The sequence below is a fragment of the Anopheles merus genome, chromosome 3R (genome assembly GCF_017562075.2).
Source record: "Anopheles merus strain MAF chromosome 3R, AmerM5.1, whole genome shotgun sequence".
NCBI classification, from domain to species: Eukaryota; Metazoa; Arthropoda; class Insecta; order Diptera; family Culicidae; genus Anopheles; species Anopheles merus.
The window spans coordinates 3,528,288-3,548,858 of record NC_054084.1 but is presented as its reverse complement, the minus strand read 5'-3'; the positions used below and the strand labels follow the sequence as shown (position 1 = coordinate 3,548,858).

General features: G+C 47.9%; 1 long non-coding RNA gene across 1 annotated transcript in view; it reads right to left on the bottom strand.

Annotated features, from left to right (window-relative positions):
• Positions 1–18,877: 18,877 nt before the first annotated feature.
• The window catches only part of LOC121598071, a 55,905-nt gene continuing 54,211 nt past the window's right edge, over positions 18,878–20,571 (bottom strand). The window contains exons 2-3 of the long non-coding RNA XR_006005512.1: positions 19,127–19,334; positions 18,878–19,037 (exon numbers count right to left, since the gene is read on the bottom strand). This is a non-coding gene — a long non-coding RNA (uncharacterized LOC121598071). The remainder of the gene's footprint in view (positions 19,038–19,126; positions 19,335–20,571) is intronic.

Sequence of the window (20,571 nt, the reverse complement as noted above, 5' to 3'; positions counted from 1 at the left end):
GGATGAGGTTGATCCCTATCATTAAGCGCTGGCGCATGCCTGTGCCATCTGGACTTCCTATTTGGATGAGTTTTTTGTGCGGAAATTTTGAATTCTAGTCTGACAAACTGATGCCAACTGTTTTTGGACGGCGTTTCTGAAATGACCCAAAAAGCGATAAAAGCTTATCTGAAGTCAACAAAAGAAGAACTTATATCCGTAGACGATACATGATTTCAATTACAAAAAGTAACAAGAAATGAAGAAATTAACTTAAATCTGTGAATGAGTGGTTTTTACAAGTTCATATCTCATATAATACCTCGGTTTGGCCGCTAAGAACTTTATCTACAGCAGACAAAAAATGTTCAATAATTCCTACCAATAATTAATCCTTATGCGTTTTCTCACGGTCTCTTATTTCCTCATTGATTTCTCTGGACAAACCGCTACTTTCAATGACTTTTATCATTAATTACACACACACACACCGTTCATTATCCGGCCCCGTGATTGAGAGCATTTCGAACGATTTCAAACATTTATTAACGTGCGCTAGTAATGCTTATTAACGACGCCCGCCAACCGATACGCCACACGGCGCCCCGCGTGCACAGCGCTCACACTCCACGCACAACATTTATTAAGATTGACGGATGTTTTGATCGAAAACGGTGCACCAGCAGCGCTCCGTGTGCGCCCACAGCAGGAAAGCTGCGCAACAGCATGCGGTGTGCAGGTGGATTGACACTTGTGCCACCCCACCCCAAGGGTGCCTACCCACCCGGGCCGATCGTTTGGGAAACCGTTTTGTATTTGATTTACGAACAGTTTGCTCCCAACCTTAAGCAAACGTGGGGAGACCGTTGCCCTCCCAGCGCAGCGCGCGGAGTGAAATCATTTGCGTGCCTAAAGAGTGGCACTTTCGAGCATTGATTGATGGTTCGTCCGGTCGTTCGCTGGTTGGCTCCAACGAGCTGTGATTCACCGCTGGCCGGGCGAAACTGTTTCGCCTTTACGCACAACTTCCGCACATCGCACGGCACAACCCGAACAATGAACGTTCGCGATGATTGATCCACGGGATGCCCGGGAAGCCATGATCGTGCCGTGAACGTACGTGCATTGCCTGGCGTCAACACCGAGCCCCTTTTGCGCCGTTCAGGTGGCGTCATGTAGGTGAAAATTCATGTGGAGAATATGAGCACCTTCAAGCCACCGCAACAAGCGCGGCCAAATGAGGAGAAAAAGACTAACTCGACGCGCGATCTTGGCTGACCGGAGTCCCCCCAGTCGGTGAAAGGAGACTTCCGCAGAGGCCTTCCATCGGCTACCAGATAGATACCGGACACGACGGGTGGTGTGTGTGTGTGTGTGTGTGTGTGTATATATTTCTTCCCCAGCCCTTTTCGGGCAGCACACATACACGGCCAGCTCCTAGGATTCACTGGCCGGCGTCCGACGGTTTTCCTTGGAAACGAGAAAAACACAGCGAACCTCAACGGCCGTAGAGCGCGCGCGCACCTTTGCGCGTTGCAGGACGTGGTTTCGTAGGAATTCGAATTAATATTTCGATGACATGCTCTTGTACATCATTAATAACGTCATTCCGCTTCAATATGTCGATAAATATTATATTATAACTCGGAATATATTATTCCGCATGAGAAATGATCGCACTGACGGGGAAGCAACCGGTCGGCGATTGAGTCGGCGTCCGTCGTCGGGTCAGGTCAGACCACTTGGGAACCCTCGAGCTGGTCGGCGTGAAAGGGCGAGGGACCGCTCAGCACAAAACAGTCCAACGAGAACCTCACCACGAGCCTGTGTACTCTGGCCACAAGGGGAGGTTTGCGTTTAATAAATATAAATATGAGATTATTAAAAATAATATGATAAACCGATACACACCGAACCGAGCCCCGCGGGAAAGGAAGTGATGTGCGCGCACTGTGGGGAAAGTGCACTGTCACACACCGTTGTGTGCATCATCGGGTGTGTGTGTGTGCACTGACCAGGTACCGGCTGACGACGGGGGGTGAGTGCTCGGTGTGGTCACATTCTGGTGACATGCTGAGAATGGAGCCCGCGCGTTATGTTGTGTCCCATGTCAGCCCCACAGTGTGCTGGATGAGGTTGCTGGCCTCCTGCCGGTTTCGGCCACTTTCGAACCGCGCATCCGTGATGCCAGCGTGAAGGAGGGTGGTAGGGGAGGACGAATCCCCCTTAGAACAGCGGCCCACTATCGCATCCCCATTTCCCTCTGCTCGACTTTTACTCTGGGCGGCTGGGGAATGCTGCGGTTTGGGATTTGGGAAAGGCGCCAGAACGTTGCATTCTTCGCAAGGATTCCTCTGCGTCGGGTGACTGTGCCGCTTTGTTTTTGTTCCCTCCCATTTATTGGTGTTCCATTTTTGTTTGCCAAATTATGTCGCATTTTTATACGAGGGTCATCCCTGGGTGGGACCAGCTTTTTTGTGTCATTCTTAAATTCCGTGCCTTGTGCTTTTTTGCTTTCTTTCGACTGGCCGTTTCGTTTGGATCGATTCCATTTTCAAAACGGCGCTATATTTGATTGCCTGTTTTTTGCTGTTTGGAGAGTATTCCACTAATAAATGAGCCATCCTTTTCAGGGCTGTTTGTTTATTTTTTCCACTTTGAATTGTTTACATATTTTCGTTATTAATGACCGAGCTCGGGTGAATCATTTGAGCAATTTGAAGGAAGCAAATGTACATTGCCAAGCGTTCCGTAAACTGTTGGAGTTTTTACACAAATTTCCTATACATAATCGAGTTTAACAATCTATCTTTCACATTTGAACTCCAATTATCAATTAAAAAATTGCATAAACCTGAACAAGGAAACTGTCTCGTTTTCTTGTGCGGTATATTTCAAACTAAATTTATTATTTGTCACCTTCTCGTTCGAAGTCGCTCCACGGTCCCATTCATCGTTCGGTTCGATCGTTTTCACCCAGCGTAGAACGAAGCCGTCCCAGTGGGGACAACCGTATCCAACCCAGACCTGACCCAGACCCAGAATGTGTCAAAACAAATTTGCATACGGTTCTCGAAAAAAAAAACGTCTCGCCCCCTCCCCCTGCAACCCGGCACTGATGATACGCCGCATTATGCTGACGCTTTTCGGAGTGTGCAATTTACCATCGGCCCCGATAACAGTAAGCCCTGTGGCAGGACGTGAGACAGCATGTAATCAGCCGATGAAAAGCGTAAAGCGAGCGTTCTAAGCACCATGCACGAGCGCATGCAGCGTTCGACCGTTCCCAGCGCCCGGTCAACCCCAGCGAAGATGCGACTGCTGTGGCGTACGAAGAAGAAAGCGAATGCACTCACTCACCCCATTGCCCAGGGAGGACTGCAGGACTCAAAGGATGCACGGTGCAAGCCGTCCTGCTGGTTTGAAAAAGTGACCCATTCTCTGCATTCGACGCGGTGTTAATGCGCGCATATTAACGATCCCAACCGAACCACATGGCGACATGGGGCCCGGGCAAAGGATATGGAAGATGAAAGGGCCGGGTGCATTTGAAGTCGCTTGCCGAGACCCCGGTCCCTAAACACTTTGAGCAAAGCAGCGAAGAAGCAGACGCTCGCTGGCCGTTAAAAATAAAGCTTTAACAAAACAGAAAGAAACGTTCGTATAACGTTCGAACGAGACGAGTGTGTTAGATAAATGGTTGAGCATCGTTGCTTAGATAATGTGTTGTTCAACAAGTAGGACACTTTATATGTGTATTACCTCCACAATACATAACATATGTGTGCGTCGCTAGTGCCAATTCCTCGTCCGAAGCACCACAAAACAAACATCGCTGGCTTTGCGTCTCATAAAGCAAAAGAGCATTACTTTCGGCCGCATGCATCATGCGCGTTGGTAACAACATCAAGCGCAAAAACCGCACGCAAATCATCCCGACTCCGCCACCGCCACCGCCACCGCCGTCCGTATCGTCAACGTCGATTGCTTCCCATAATTTATCATAAACCTCAAATCGTCTGCGATAAATTATTTCTGCCCTGTTCCGTCAGGTTACCCTCGTTACGAAGTATTAATTCTTTCAATTGAATGTTGTAATAAATAAATAATCGTCGTTTTCGCTTTTCCCGTCTCCTGTCTCCCTCCCATGGCAGGTTGTGGATCGTGGCCGATTGCCTTTTCGTTCCACTTTTTATTCTTTTGCTTCCCAGTGCACTCTCCACACGGCTCTTCAACTGACCGCAAATGAAGCGTAGCGTATATTTTTGGTTCTTTCACTTTACCCTGTAACACACACACACACGCGCGCGCGCAGTCACTTGCATTCCCGTATGATAAACCGCAAACCCGCGGCCCGAACGATATCACCCGTGAAGGATACAGATTCGAAGCGACGGTGTCACTGTCTGCCTGCACCGATCGGCCTCCAAAAAAAGCACCTCCATTCTTCATTTTTTAAACGAGCCAAATCAAAGGACTTTAAGCGGCGAACCCCCGGCCGACGTTCCGGCGTTTGCCATAAAAATTCAATACCAGCCGACCCGTTGGCGCCAATATTATGTTTTAGATGATTTCCCTTCTACACAAGAATTATGCTAATAGCACCGACCACTTTCACCTATTCACCGGTCGGTCGGCTGATCGTTTTCGGGACCTTCTCGAGCCCAGAAAATGCGCCATATTGCCGCCACGGGTCGCGGTTGCGTTTGAGATTTTAGTTTGGGTGCGTAGCGTCCTGCTGCGTTAATTGCGCCGCCGTCAGTCGGTCCCCGATATTGTTCTAGCACGATCCTGCGGCTGCGCCCCGGTGATGATTGGAACAAATGGTTCGTTTGCGTTTGTTCCAGTGGACTGGAGGACAGCAACAACAAAAAAGTAAAACGAAACACAACCCATATCAAACCGTGCCGCGCAGGATATTTCAGAAAAGAAAGAAAGATAGCCGCCCGACAGTTCATAGAAAATGCGTTATGCTCTATTTATTCATCATCGAAACCAGGATCTCGGGCCCGCTTCGAAAACAAAAATCAGAAGAAGAACATGCAACGACAAAGGAAGAAACGATGGAGCCAAAAATAAAATGCATTGCGGTTGTTGATTTTCAGTCGCTGTGTTTATGCTTTTCTCTTCAGCCCATTTCCTTCTCGCTTTTGTTTCCGGAGTAACAACATCCGCAATCCGGTGCAAAAATAAAGACACTTCATCTTGCGACATGAAAGCAAAAAAGCAGGCAACAGACATGCCGATCGGTCACTCTGCACTGTCTGCAGGATGTACTGCACACCGGTGCACAAAAACCGCAGGATACGATCGTGTCCGGAACCGGGCCAGCACGCTTTTCCCGTTCAATTTTATGGCACAATCCAGACGGGCCCTCGTCAATGGTCAAAGTGATTTTGAGGTTTGTTGTTCCTGTGCCCAACGTGCGATGTGCGTCGTTGTTCCTGTGTTGTTATTTTGTCTACGTTTTAACACAACATATCCTGGAGGTACCAGGGCAGTTTTTTTTTTTGTTGTTGTTGTTGTTGTAGACCCGCTCACGCCAAAGTGCGAAAGTGCGTTCCTTTGCGCGTGCGGTTTCGACCACAATTGACGACGAACGTACGGCGGAGCAAGGCGACAACGATGGGCACTCGTGCGGACAGGTAATGTTACAGGGGTAATTTCCTTCTTTTTCTGTCGCTCTTGGTGGTTCTAATTGCCCTGGCAGAGGACTGCAAGAGGCACGCACACGCGGCAAATAGCATATTAGCGCTTGGGTGCGAAATGGCCCGACCGAAGCTCATTTTGCTTAACCAATCTATCACATTTGGAACAAAAGCGCCTTGAAAAACATCAACAGGATGGAAACTATATCACCCTGACGCCAAGGAGGCCCACGGTCCGTGTGCAATAAAACGTCCCGAAACGAAGCGTTTGCTTGTTTGGCTAAGAGAATTGCTTTCATCCGTTTTGCGCGCCGGAAATGTACATCACTGTGAGATTTTGAGTGTAAGTATTCATGAGCGGACAGGTACGTGGTGCACGACATCCGCTGCAATTAGGAATGGGTCCACTTTTCGTTGATTTACCCCCGAACCGATTCGACAGTGATTATCAAAAGCTCAGAATTGGTAAAGTTTCCCAATAAAATATGCTTAGAAATCGATTTAATCAACCAATAATTCACAATACTTTTAGATCCCGAAAAGTCTCCTCAAACAAGTGGCGCTCATAAGATTATTCATGCTCCGCTGTTCAAACTCCAACCGATTCCCAGATCCAAGCAGCCCTACGCTACCCTCCTCCCAAAGCATCGCACAATCGCGATCCCCACCGATCCCGTCGATCGCGTTTCATTCTGCGTTTATAACTTTATGGTGCACCTTAGTGCCCTGTGTTGATCATAACTGAGTCGAAAAGAAAAGACAAAATCTATAAAAGCGATGGTAACACATATTTCTCTTTTATTACTACTGGTCCGGGCTTTTTTTTATTGTGAGATTTGGGGTTTGGAAGTCAATAGCGATCGTTTTGTTGCGTTTGTTGTGGTTAGGTGCTTAGGTTTTTCTCATTTTTTGTGTTGTTGTTCACCCCGTGTAAAACCAGAACCATTCGCGTCCATTATCGGGCGGCTGGCCCGCGGGAAACACACACTCTTGTGGCGAAGGCTTTGGAAACGAAGGGAGTACGCTCAGCGTGTTTTATGATTTATTTCTCGTTCTTTCTTCAGAGAACCTTAAACATTCCTATTAAACGCCTATCGATACGTTTCTGCTGCTGCTGTTGCTGCTGGTGCTGCTGTCGTTGAGTGCTTGACCAGCGGGTTCATCGATTGGCTTTTCGAAAACAAAACGCATCGGGAATTGTGTCGCACCAGAAGAATGCTGTGACAAATAAACGTCCATTCTACGGATGCTGGCCATTGGCAGCGGTTGAAAAGAGTGATTTACAGTCGTGTGGTGTGTGAGTGTTTGTAAGCTCGAACAATCAAACGTATCAATTTCACGGTTGCTTTATGCGGGCTTTTGTAGGATTTAATATCACGGGTACGGTTTGACACATTTTATGCATTATTATAGATGAAAATATGTCTTTTCCTTTGTCTCTAACGAACCTTACGACTGTGATCGTAAACGAGACACAAATAAAATGATCCCAACCGTGACGAGCTGATCCTGTTAGTATGAGTCAACAAAGCTTTATAACTTTTAGCCCCAAACAATACACTCTAGAACACATACCTATCAAGCTACAAGACATTGCCTACCTAAGCCCAAACTTTGTTGTGTTAACTCTTCAACTTCCTGAATTAATGCACGAGCTCTTTCGGGCGGCAAACATTACACGGCGGAACCGAACCGCATCATCACTTATTTAACCCGACTCTCCACTTAAACCTGCTAACAGCCATCAATTAGCCACGTAAAAAATGGCACGGAATTGAGTAAGCAATCTACTACTTCCGAAATTGCGCGACCGCTGCATCTGCTTTTCCACGAAGCAAACGGCACTAAAAGCATAAATGCACCTTCTTCCCCATACGCCACTAAAGTAGCGTTGAACGGCAGCACCGAGACCGAGAACTGGCGGATGATTTGCGACCCCGAAAGCCACGCCACAATCGACCGAAAAGAGTGTTCAATTTATTTTACGATCTAATTTTTACAGACATTGGCCGCTGTGCCGCACAAGAAGACACACGCTCTTACCCTTAGAGCCTTCAGAGGCCGGCAGGTTCCTTCCCTCATCAAGACCCGGCTTCAAGGAGAGAGAGAACAACTGTCAAATTAGTTACGCGTTACGCGCCAGGCCAAAAGATTGAGGGCGCAACGATCTTTTGGGTTTTGTGAAAAACTCTCACCGCCTTCAAACTGTCGGACGATCGCCGGGCTCGACTTCGCGCACATAACTCTTCACAACAAAAGTTTCCCTCGACCGCGCAGTAAAAAAAACACACACGAGACCACTCTTTTATTTTTAACCCCGAAAGATCCTTTCGAGTGGAAAATATGATCGCGATCGCGCACTAAACCCAAGAAAAGGATAATGGAGGGTGGAGTTACTGTTACTAATTTAATTACATTCCCCCGGATCCAGCAGGATGTGTTGAGTGTGGCTGCGTGGAGTGAGTTGCCCTTCCCTTCTGGGATCGTTCTGCCTTTTGTTCTACCGGCATTAACGGGCCTCTGAGCATTAAAAGCACCGAACCGCAATAAATTTGTCCACACTGCGCGGTAGGGCCCACCAAGGATGCGCCCTCCGAATGGACTTCCCTGGAAGCCATATGCTGTCGTTCGGTCCGATTTCGACCACTGGCCATCGTGCGGGATGGTGTCGGCACTAAAATGTGCTACAAAATTTGTCCAGTTCCAGCTTTCAGGAGGAGCGGCGTTGCATCTTAATCATAAATTAGCTCGAAACGGATTAAAAGAAAAAGGCCCTTTTAAACATGAGCATCAGAATTGAAAGAGGGATCAAAAGCAGACCTCAATCCTCTGTGCTCCCTTAATTTCATCACAATCTGTTATCCTTCGCAGCGGCTTCTTACACGGAACAACACAATTCCTAATTCTAGTAGTTAATTTATGCATGTTTCTTGAACGGTTCTCGACACCACAAGACATCGGTCCCCCGAGGCAAGGATTCACCCAAGCCCAAAAACATCCACACCGTGCAGCGCTCCATTAGCCATTCTTTCATTAAACATCCTCGCACGAACCGCGGAGGGCGTCCTTGCTTTCGGGATACTTGTTTGTTTCGTTGTTTTCGCTAAATTATTTATTAACAACGGAAATAGTTCCCCTCTTGGCCCCATTCCTGCCAAAAAAAAACATGTGCAAAAGCGGTCAAGCGCCACGGCAGCTACAGTATGCGCAACCATCAACGACCATGTGCGGCAACACTTTGCAACACTTCTGGTTCTGTGTCTGGAGTTGCCCGCGCGAAGACGTGTCCGTAACGCCTACCCCTTGCGGCATCAGAACACTGCACCGGCACCGACACCACATGCGCTAATATATGGCGTAGCATCCTGGCGGGCTTGTTAGCTTTTCAGATGGGTGGCAACAACAACAACAACAACAACAACAACACGGACAATGTTCCGGCGCTCAGCTCAACAACAACGATGGACACGATGAGAGCTTTGGTTTCTTTTTGTTTCACTTTTTCGGATTGCATTTTCAACCCATTTGTTACAACAAATTAATTTTTATGTGTTGTTAATTTATTTCGCAACCCACCGGCCGCAGCAAGTCTCGGGGATGTGAAAACACGGAATTTAATTCGGCTGATTTGGGCTACTGCAACGCATAAAATTGTCCAGCACTTGCAGCGATGCAGCGATGCTTGTTGAAAAAGGTGGCGATGTAACACTAAATGATGCTGTGGAAGATAATAATTCAATTAGCAGCCCTGTTTAGCTTTCGTTTCGATACGCTCCTGTGACTGTTCGACTGTATAAATTGTTCGTTATTTCTTGTTTACAGCACACCCAAACCGCAACAAAAAAAGCAGAACGTTTACTCTTTGCCCACGCGCATTTGTTCTAGCTGAAGGTGTGAGTTGCCCGGAGAGCAGCGAAACGACCCTGCCGCCATTCTAACCAAGTGAAAATGCGAGCAAACGAGTGGTTTTTTGTTTGTTCCGCCCGGTGTGGTAAACGTGAAGAGTAGAAAAAAAACAACATATTGCTTCCACGAACCGGCCCGGTGATCGACCCGCGATCGATGCATTTGCAGCCAAGCTTTAAGGATAAGCAATAAATCATGTTTTATGCTGGTTTCCATCAATCACCTTTCCAAATTGGAGGAAGCATGTTTACCCTCACACAAGCGCGCGCAGCTGCAGATGGGTTCGTTCGATCGCGGTAAATGATTCATCAACGCACGCAGAAACAGATTGCAGGAGAGGTGAGTGGCGTGGATGATTTCAAATTGTAGATGCGCTTTAGTTTCTAATAAACCGTATGCAACTACACTTTTTTATTCAACTCATCATCAGCCTACGCTAAGAGCCAGTGGCGGATTAAGGGTATCGGGGGCCCTAGGCGGAAAGACGAGTTGAGGCCCTCTGTAAATGGTAAATGTTGTTGGGGCGGGGGGGGGGGGGGGTTAGCGGCACTAAACTTGCTGTTGGGAGATTGAACAGTAAACTTTAAATGCCGTCGGGGGCCCCTTCGATCATCTGTCCAGGTTCTAAATTTTTTTGGTGGGGGGGGGGGGTTTCGCTAATACTCTGTCCATAGGGCATACTATAATGGCGACCTACGGGGCCCCTAAATCGGCGGGGGGCCCGGCGACCGCCCAGTCCGCCTACCGTTAGATCCGCCACTGCTAAGAGCCAAAAGGGTGGTCGATCGATAGCTTAGAATCGTAGCAAAACTGCTCACGGAACCACATGTTTTTTCCCCCATTTGTGTTTGGACTGCGGTTGGGCATCAAATTTAATGCCAAACACTATTCTACTAATTCTCGACGAAACTCATATTTTATTCGCTATTTAACATGTGTCGATTCGTAGCCCCCCAGCTCTACAGCAGGCATGGTGTGTCCATGCTCGCTCGGCTCGTTCGTTTATTTGTGAAGGCAATCAAACGATTAAAAAAAACAAAAACCCATTCGACCAACCAGGTCCATCCCGATCGTCTCTCTCACGGCCACCGAAAAACACTCGTTAATGCTGATCATTTTGAGTTTCGCATTGCCACCCATACACCAAGATACACCACCGTTCCACGTCCGCGAATGAAGCCATTTTTTCTAAGGAAATTCCTTCCAAACGATTTTTCTCTCCCATTCCCCAGCTTGCTAGTCTCTTGCTTTGCAGAAGAGGAACATATTCAAATTAAAACTAAAACTTTACTGCCCGCGCACTATATGGCCCCCAAAAAACACGGCACCGACCGTTCCTGTAGCGGAGGGGGGGGGGCTCCCAATTGGGGCGTGATTGTTCAGCCCGAGTCCAGCCCGATGAATGATGGTCCTGACTATTATGACTACGATCATTGTGCCGTTGATGATATGGTCTTGGAGGCTGCCGGTGCTTCTACCGCTTTGGCTACTCCTGCTGCTGCTGCTGCTGCCGATGGTCAAATCAACCGGATAGGTCCACCCCACACCACTCGACTCGAAACAACACCCAGAGCACACATCCTTTTGAAAACGAAAATACAGAACACACCACACGATCGAGTGCGAGAGGCAGGGAGAGGTGAAACGAAATGAAATAAACCATATGAAAAGCGAAACGATTTGGGATCTGATGGTTTTTGATGGTGACGTCGTAGCCCCTGGGCTTATAGTCAATTCAGAAGCGCAGCGGGAGTCCTCGGAACGATTTTCACCCATTTTAATGATACTGTTCAGCGCGACCGTTGTGCCATCGTAGGTTTCCTTCGACCCAAAACTGAGGCTGGAGTGGGAGAGGAGGAAGTGAGCGAGGGGAGGGCGTTGGAGTTGAGTTGGTAGGAGACGCTCAACTCCCCGGCGTGAGTCCATTGGCATCAATTTATTGTCTTGCCGGGTCTCGTATGTGGCCGGAATAGTTTGCTACCTTCGAGGAGGCATCGATAATTTAGAAGAACTTTTTTTTTTAATATACAACCGTTTCATAATCGATCCTATATCAGCCCAAAACACTATCAGAAGGATACAGAAGGGAGTGTTATAAAAAGCATAAACTAAGGGCAAAAGCCACTTAAAGTTACACAACAATACTCCTAAAGAGATTCAATCACCATACGCGAACAATTAAGGAATTTGTTTTCCCATTACAAACCTTAAATATCAGCAGCCCGCTTCTTGTTTTGGAATGCCCGTTTAGAAAGCGTTTGAGCATCGCCCGAAGGCATACCATCCGTGCACGGGGATGCCATACTTCGCAGCTATAAAACGTTATTTCCCTGCGCATTTTGACGGGAGCATATAAACGCGCATTCCTATCCTTGTTTCCGACATTTTTTTGTTGTTTGTTGTTTCCCTGCAAGCCTATGCCCAAAAAAGGGGAAGCCCTTGGCCCGAGATGGCGCACCGATTTAATTCCCCCGGGATGCTTAATCTGTGCGAATCGTTTCACCATGCTCAGGGTACTGTTTGCCCGCAGGTTAAATACCATCTCCGGGGGAAAACAAAACCGGCATCAACGGAGCTGCAAGGGAGGGGCAAAACATAAAACCATAAACCCACCACTCCGTTTGACGAACGGTGGAAGCGTAACGTAACATTACACCCGCGAAAAAGATGCAGATTTACGGTGCTTCTTTTATAAACATTTGATGATGCGCGCACGGGATGCGGCTGCATTCCGGCCCCGGGTAGATGCAAATTAATTGACCATACACTCGTGTGCGCCATCAACCGCGTTGGCATAAAAGAACAACAACAACAACAACAGCGCATCACTTCCAATCGCTGGCCCATCAAGCGCACATTCCCTCAGCACCCGTGTTGTCGAAGGGTGCATTACGCCCCGGACCGGACGGACGGGTCCTTTTGCCTGATTTGGCTGCCGTTATGGCCTTACATGCTGCTGTTTCTTCCACTCATTTGCAACGCTTTTCTCCACCGGACAAGACAACAGCCACATGCGAGAGAAATGATCTCTCGCTCGCTACGGCCCCGGGGAGGGTTGGGGCTGCTGCTTATTTATTCACGCCAAAGGGGTGTTGTATTGGTCCTGTGGTCCCGGGCCCGGCCTTTAATGGACGAGCTTCGCGAGCTCACATGTCGAAAGGTTAATTTATAATATCATTAATTTTAACACAGAACGGTGGTTGCACTCGCCCGAACTCCCCCTTCCGCTGTTTCTTTCCCCTTTTATCCCCCATTTGTACCACTTGAAAGCTGCTGCACATTTAAGGCGCTCTCAAGTAAAAAAAAATCCCTCACCCAGAACTGAAAAGCTATCATAAGCTGTTTTATGCTTTTCACACAGTACACTCCAGTGACGTCCGCCATACCGCGCGAGCACGGGTGAAAACGGGGCCCGCGATTGTACCCGCACGTAGAATAAACATCGTACCTGACGTTTAAATGCCATTCAGACGTCGAAACAACGGCCGAATGCCTGCACCCAGCGTGCACGGATGCACGGATAAATATTTTGATTAAATGCAGCTCCGAAAGGGGTCCGATTTCCAGCAGAGCTGTTGAGCTGTTGCTTCACGCGGAGTTGCTTCTAATTAATGGCTCTATTACTGGGTAAGCTTTCCAGTGCAACTGTAGATTCTCTTGCCATTTGTTCTCTGGGATGAATTTGAACTACATTTTTTTTTTTGCGACAAAATTGTTACACATTTTATCGATTTTAAAACATGACAGGCTTGAAAAAAAACACCCCCAAAATAAGCTGAACTCATAAATTTTACTGCGTACACACCTACTGTCGAGCGCCCGAATTACCCGAACCAAAAAAAAAGGGCATCGCATCGCAATTTATGTGAGAATTACTACGGCATGGAATTGCTTCTTTCTCACCCGGGCGGCGAACAGAAAGGGAATCGTTCGATCGTTCCACTAGCAATTCGTGACATCAAATGTGCCGCCACGATGGTAGGAGGGAAAGGGCGCAAACAAGAGGGCGAAATGTAGAGCGTCACTAATCGCAGCAGGTAGGCACAGTTTCGGTAGCGATCGAATTTACCACACGTTGATATTGCAGCCTACCGCAATGCACTTCGCAAAAAAAGGTGACTGCGAGCGCAGTCAATGTGTCAGCCCAAGGATGAGATGCAACCTGTTCAAGCTATAAAGGAAAAAACGCAATATATCGATATGTGTGTGAGTGTATGCTTTCAGGTGCTCAGGTTGGGTAAATTTATGATGCGATACTTGCTCGATGACAGGACCAAAGCATTGTTTCCGAGCGGGCAGACAATTCAGAGCCTTTCGGCGGAGCAATTCGACACGTTACGATCCCGTGCGGTAAGTGCTGACGGGGCAGAAAATGTGTCACCGATCGTGAGAATCGCATGACAGCTGTGTTAGAATGGAGGAAGCATAGTTTTGTGGGAAGTATGACAAATATGAGTTTGGATTTTAATGAGGGATACATAATAAGAAGCCAGTTGATTGAAATTTGTAATGATTTTTTCTTGTTTCATGAGAAGTTGTAAATAATCCAGGAAGATCTGGTAGGGACGTTATTTTAATGGAAGTTCTCAACCCATTAAGTTAGGCATTTGTATTGAGCAAAGTTCCCAAGATAATAAACTTATTCTGTTTGTCACGTAATGGATACCGTCCTCCGTTCACAGTTCCATTCGTTAGTACATTATTTCTCAATCATTTGCTGGAATAATATTTTTAAAACACATCAAACCAAACATATGCACCTTGCAAGCTTGATTGTGTAGCCCTCTATAACAACAGCTCGCCCGCACATCACACCAGATACGTCATCCTCCATCAAACACCCCGTCAAGCTGAACAATGGTCAACAATCGTCAGTCAAAACAGTCTCACTCGAGAAGAATCGTTACAGAGATCAGCCCAACACAACACTGCCCAAAGCAAACCCACCACTCACCAAAAGAACCATCGAAACACCATCAAACATTCAAATATTTAGTTTTCCTCGAATAGCCGGGACTCCCGTTTTTGTTCCCTTCCAGACAATGCGTCGGATTTGACTCTATTATCCTGCCCATGAACATCCCACGCCTTAACAATAGTCCCGCAGCTTGGCCAGTGCCAAGCAGTCTACAGCAGCTAGGACCGAATGCTCTGAGGACGGTGCATAGCGTACAGTTCTTGGAACGTATTAAGCGACCGAGCGGCGATCGCCGTTGATATGATCGCAGTACGCTGAGGACACTTCACCGGGGGTAGAAGCTTCACGTGTACCTCTTTACTGAATATCTACAAAAACCGAATCACCGACAGCGGCATACAGTTTCATTGCTGGATCTAGGATCCTTCTATTTTCGCTTAATACACAGCAAAGTGTCCTCCGATCCAGCAACCCATTCCACCAGCCACGAAGTACAAATCTGATAGCCGATGTACACCCTTATTCCATCAACAAAAGAACTCCCGATCGCAGAGGTAACCATTCGATAGGATTTGATGATTTAGTGCTTGGATGCTCTTTTATATTCCGAACCGAAAATGGATCCTTCCATCCCGGGCCGCCTGCCGGTTGGATAGGACGATCGCTGGACGTTGCTCTAGCTTTACGTCAAGGACCAATTGGTCCCCGATTGTCTGGACTGGTGGTAGCGCGTCTGTAACCGAGCCGCCGAGCCAGTCAAGCCCTTTCCGAACGGCAAAACATCATAAACTGCCCATAAATTGTGTGACTCAAGAAATGGTACGATCCCGTTCCGATCGCGACGCGGCCTCGCTGCCCATAATTCAGAAATAGAAAAGAAAAGCTCGCGAGCCTCTCCGGACCTTATGCAGCGCTAACAAAGGCGTATTAATTGGGAGGATAGCTGAAGCGTTGAGCAAGGATCGACCCGACCCGACATCATCTCGATTTCCGTGTCGAGTGGCCGCCCGATCGTGTGCAACGTCATGATCGGTGAGCCTCGGATTTTTTTTTCTCTCGCGCTGACCTTCTTTGCGCTTGATAATGCCCGCTCATAGAATTCGGTATGGTCAATTTGGTTCACGTTCCGTCCCATCGCCAACCGTTGGTATGCCTAGGATCGGTATCCGAAATGGTCAATATGGGCTCCCAAAACCATCAAACCCCGAAACACTCCACGCCGGTGTCCACTTGTGGCGGATCGCGTGTTTTTCTTTCAGACCCTGCGTACTCCTATTGCTTGCGAGTGCGAACCACCTTTTTTGTGTGTTGATAACAACAATCGAGCCGCATTGTTCCCCGCGTTCGTGGAAAAGGAATCTTGTTTTCGTTGTTTTGGGGATGCCAACATTCCGGCGAAACGGCCAATCATGCCGCACGAAATTCCACCGCTGGACAACCTCCCCATGGACTCGTGCGCAACACCACTGTGGCCATCATGTCTACGAAGAATTTCGTGTTTGGATATGTCTTCCTCTCCAACCCTCTCAACCAACTAGTAAAGTTACAATCGATCAGGGCGCGAGCGCGCGCGCTTTTCGGCCTCTTCTTTTCCGCGGCTCCTCGCGGCCGCGAGGATGATCATCCGCGAGAACGATAAAAAACGCATCAAATAATCCTTCAATCGCGGTTCGATCGTTCTTGCCTAACGAGCGCAACGAAAGACGCAAGACGAAGATCCGAATTGGAATGGGCACAAGGAATTGCGCTATTCCTGCCCGCTGCTCCTCCATTCGCAGACCACACGAGGACACGACCCTCCAAACCGATCGATGGTCACCCCCCCCTGCGAGCGAGCGGTTCAGCGGCATCAGCCCCCTTTTACCCAGTCACTGCGTGCTTGAGAAATCATCCGAATTGTATGATAAATGATTTTTAATAATATTAATTTGAAGATATAAATCTAATGTGTCAAGTCGTTATCCGATGGAATGTTAAGTTGCCCGATGGCACGCGGCTCACGCAGTGAAATGGAGTGGATCCATTTTGTAGTGATGATTCGAAAATCAACGATACTTTGTCGACGCGTTTGCACGACCGCGTCGGAATGTTGAAGAATCGTAGAGCACTTCAAAACATTGCGCCCGTAGTGAGCGTACGTATGGGGTGGGCATGGGGCACAACTTTAACCGAAGGATCCACCGTTCAGTGTTACTGAAGATGAGGTTAAGGACTGTGTTGTACATCGTAGTCTTTCATTCACCAAAGACTGTCCGTCACCTAGAGACGGCTTTGTGGCTTTGGTCAAGTTGCCTAAAGGTTGCGCTTCAACTCTCACCTACTTTTATTACAGCAAACTTCCATTCCTGTCAACTAACTCTTCTCGCACGCACCACTAACTACTCCGGTTACGAGGCTCTAGCGCACTTTCCATACTCACCTCGGAGCAATCAAACTTCACCCGCCCGTGTGATGCGTTCGGTAAAGGGTATAGCATGGTAAAACTTTTTTTCCTTTTCCCACTCCCCCCGCCGGTACACCCACACCGTACACACGCCCACAGTCAAGCTTACAAAACATGCCCAAAAAATAGCCCCAAGCGCATCCAGCGCCCAGTCATCCGTCCTGCCCTGGGTGCACTTTTCACCCACTGCGCGAGGTGAATTACGGTTATCGCATATTTCCCTCCGCAACGCTCCATTGCGCACATACGCAATCCGGCACGATGTTGCCGAGCACCCCGTGAAGGCAACATTAATTCATATCTCCGGACGGCACACGCCGCCGGGCACACGTCATTTCCCACGAACGCGACCCTGTTTGCAGCAACGGGGTGTACCTGTGCAGCAGAGCTGTGAGGGCTTTTGCAAGCCACAAGCAAGTTTCGTCCCTTTTGGGCCAACCGGTAATAAAATTGCACGCCGGGAAACGGCACACTCGCTGATACGCTGTGGTTATCTTTCTTTGGGTCTGTGCATCAGGACTGCATCCCGAGCCCATGAGCTCGTTTCGTGAGGAGTAGTGCACTAATGATAAACTGTCCATTATTTAGACTTCTACCGATGCGATCGGCAAACAATACGCACATACGCTAAGCTTGAAAAATTGATAATCCTTTTTCATCGTCTTTCCGACCCATTTGCTTCCCCGTTTTTCTTCACCACCCGGGATCAGGTGGCACCGTCAGCGGAAACCACAGGTCCGCAACTAATCGTTGACGGGTCGAAAACGGGGTGTCCCTAAACCACATCAAATCCCCGAATATTGATGACGCATATTGAGACCATTATGATCCGCGTGACTTCCACTTTCGGTCAAGTGTTTTCTCACGCACTCCCTGCGCAGGGAATTCCAGCATCCCAGCACAATAGCGAATAGTCACACGAGCACACCGCGTTACATGCCCCGTCAGCATCCCGAAAGAGTTTCACAATTTATGAGCCCTTTCAGCTCATTGAATGTGATCGTTCTACTGAACAAAACGGTCACACACGGTCGCATCCATCGCTTCCTCCCAGAATGGCACATATGTAACAGATTTTATGTTCCGCCAGTGTTTGACACGCTTTTTACCCACTCGTTGAATTGGGTTTTAAACCGTACTGAAAAGCAACTGCCCCCGGCTTGATCCTCTTTACCCGAGTCGAACACTTCGTTTTGGGAACAAAAAAAACACTCGCCTTTTCCTCCCCCGGCCCCCCCTTCTGTGTTGCATTAAAACCTACGAATGATCATCAATTTGTGTTACTTTACACGCTTATCCGAGAGCACCCGAACAAAAACTGTCACTAACGGCCGGAGAAAAAGGTGCCAACGGATGCCCTCCGTTCGTCCTCCGCAATCGTGAACAATAGCGCAAGCATGCAGGAGACGAGGATCTTCAGAAAGAAAGCAAAAAATAGTCGCCCCGAAACCGTCCGCAAGCACAAACGGATGCGTGGGAAAACGTGGGCCATGTTTGGATGTTGCATTGCACCCAAGGGACGGTATTTGGATTGGATTGTTTTTTTTTTTTTTTTTTTTTTTTGTCGTGCCATATTTTTGTCGTCAGCCAGGAGCTACCGTATTTGATAAAGCATTTTCACGAAAAAAGGAATTGATTCCACAAGTCATTTATTATGTGCAGGGGACGACTTTTGCTTGCGTCGATGTTTTGTACGATTTGTCGCCGTTTTGTACCGTCGCTTTCTTATGCGTTTGATCGGAACGGATATCGGTGACCAGGTGATCTGCTTTATTGATTTTTGTATGTTATTTGAAGGGAAGCCAGAAATATATAAATAGGATAACGACTATTTACCCGCCATGCCACTGAGAAGCTGGACAACTGGAATTCGTTGTGTGTGAATTTTCGATTTCGGCACACCAAATCGCTCGTTAGAGCTGAAAAAAAATTGGCAATTTCGAATAACTATCAATAGGAACTAACACAACACTAAATATTTCTTGCCTTATTCTTCATTTATGACTTCCCAAACTAAATGTGGACTCTTTACCAAACTGATTTAATTTACAATATAATGTCACGATCATTGCATAACATTCCATGCGAGTCAAGCTGAAGATGTACCCTTCCGGGAGGTCAATCTAGTCCGCTCCACAAATGCCTTGGTGTGAATAAAACATTACAATTAATTTCACCCATCAATATTCAAACGCTCCAAAGAAATTCCACATTTCTCCAGGTAATACGAACCCTTCTGGCCTGCGGTGTTCGATTGTTTTACGTCTTCATTTCAGCTCTTCCTCCAAAATGATTCTAATTTATCACTCAAGCACGCGTTTGTCGCACCCTTCGAAGGCAACATTCCGCCACGGAGACATCACGAAAATTTGTTCAATAAATTTGATCAACCATTGAGCGACGCGGATCATCGATCGGTCTGCGCAGACCATTTGCATGCCTGAAGGTTAGAAGATGAAAAACGGCACGATGTAAATGGATCGATCGAACATGGCTAGGAATTCTCTATATACTTCAGCGAGCTCTATCCCTCTAAAACAAAGAAACCTAACCACCAAAGATGAGCTGCGTACGGCACAAATGACACACACGACGCAGGAGCACCCTCTAGGATGCTGCCTACCCCACAGTGCCGGTCCCCGGGGCGAGAAAGGGAAGAACCGTGGAATAAATATTCGACCACTAAAACGACCATAAAGCAGGCACCTAACATTCAGGAAAATTGATCTTTTCCCTAAAATTTACAATCCAGAAGTTCCCCCTTGCCATCCCTCACCCTTCTCCACCAGTCGATGCACCCCTTTGGAAAGATTCAATTTCAGCGTGCTGACGACGTCTGACGAGTGGTACCTCTGGTCCGGTGATCAAGCGACGACGGCGACGACGGCGACGACGACCGGCCAGCCGACTCGCGGCTTATCAGTGAATTTCGATCTTAACCTCTTCCTCCTTCGGCAGCGGCACTGCTGCAGGATCGCTGAATTAGTCCCCTTTAGTTCCTAACCAGCTAGAGAGTGATGGTGGGTCCGTTGTTTCTAAATTTGTTCCGGAATGTGTGTGTGTGTGTGTGTGAGTCTGTTTATCTCTATCTTGTCTTCCAGTCGCACACGGTGCACGCATTCCTCACGCTTCGGTCCCAAACACCCATGACATCTTCTTTAGGACGAGTCCCCACCGTTCTGAAACAAAGAACACACGCTCCGCACACAAGGGTGTGAAAAAATTAACCGAAAATTAAGCCTTCGATGGAACGCACAAGACTGATGGCGACCACGGCTATACACACACGTACGGTTAGTAGACCCGGTGAGAGAGAGATTAGAAGGAAATAAATTTTCGGAGGTAATGAGATAATATCTGGCCTCGAGCCCGGTCAGCGGTGCTGCCAGCGAGGTGTTGCCTGTCGTCGTTGGTGACTTTGTTGGAGGTATTTCTGGACTGGGCCCGCCGTCCTTCCAGTTCGCGGCTGGCATTCATTCCAGCGCACAGGGCTCAGCGGCCCGTGAACGCTCACGGTAGTTTTCATTTATTCTCGCCCGGTTTGTGGTGCTGTTTGTTTTGCTGCCTGCACTGCCACTTGACACGGTTTTGGGATCCTCTCTTCGGATGTGCGTCTTTTTTTTTTGCGTCCCTCCAATGACGATGATGATGATGATGTCCGTCTGCGGCTGCGATCC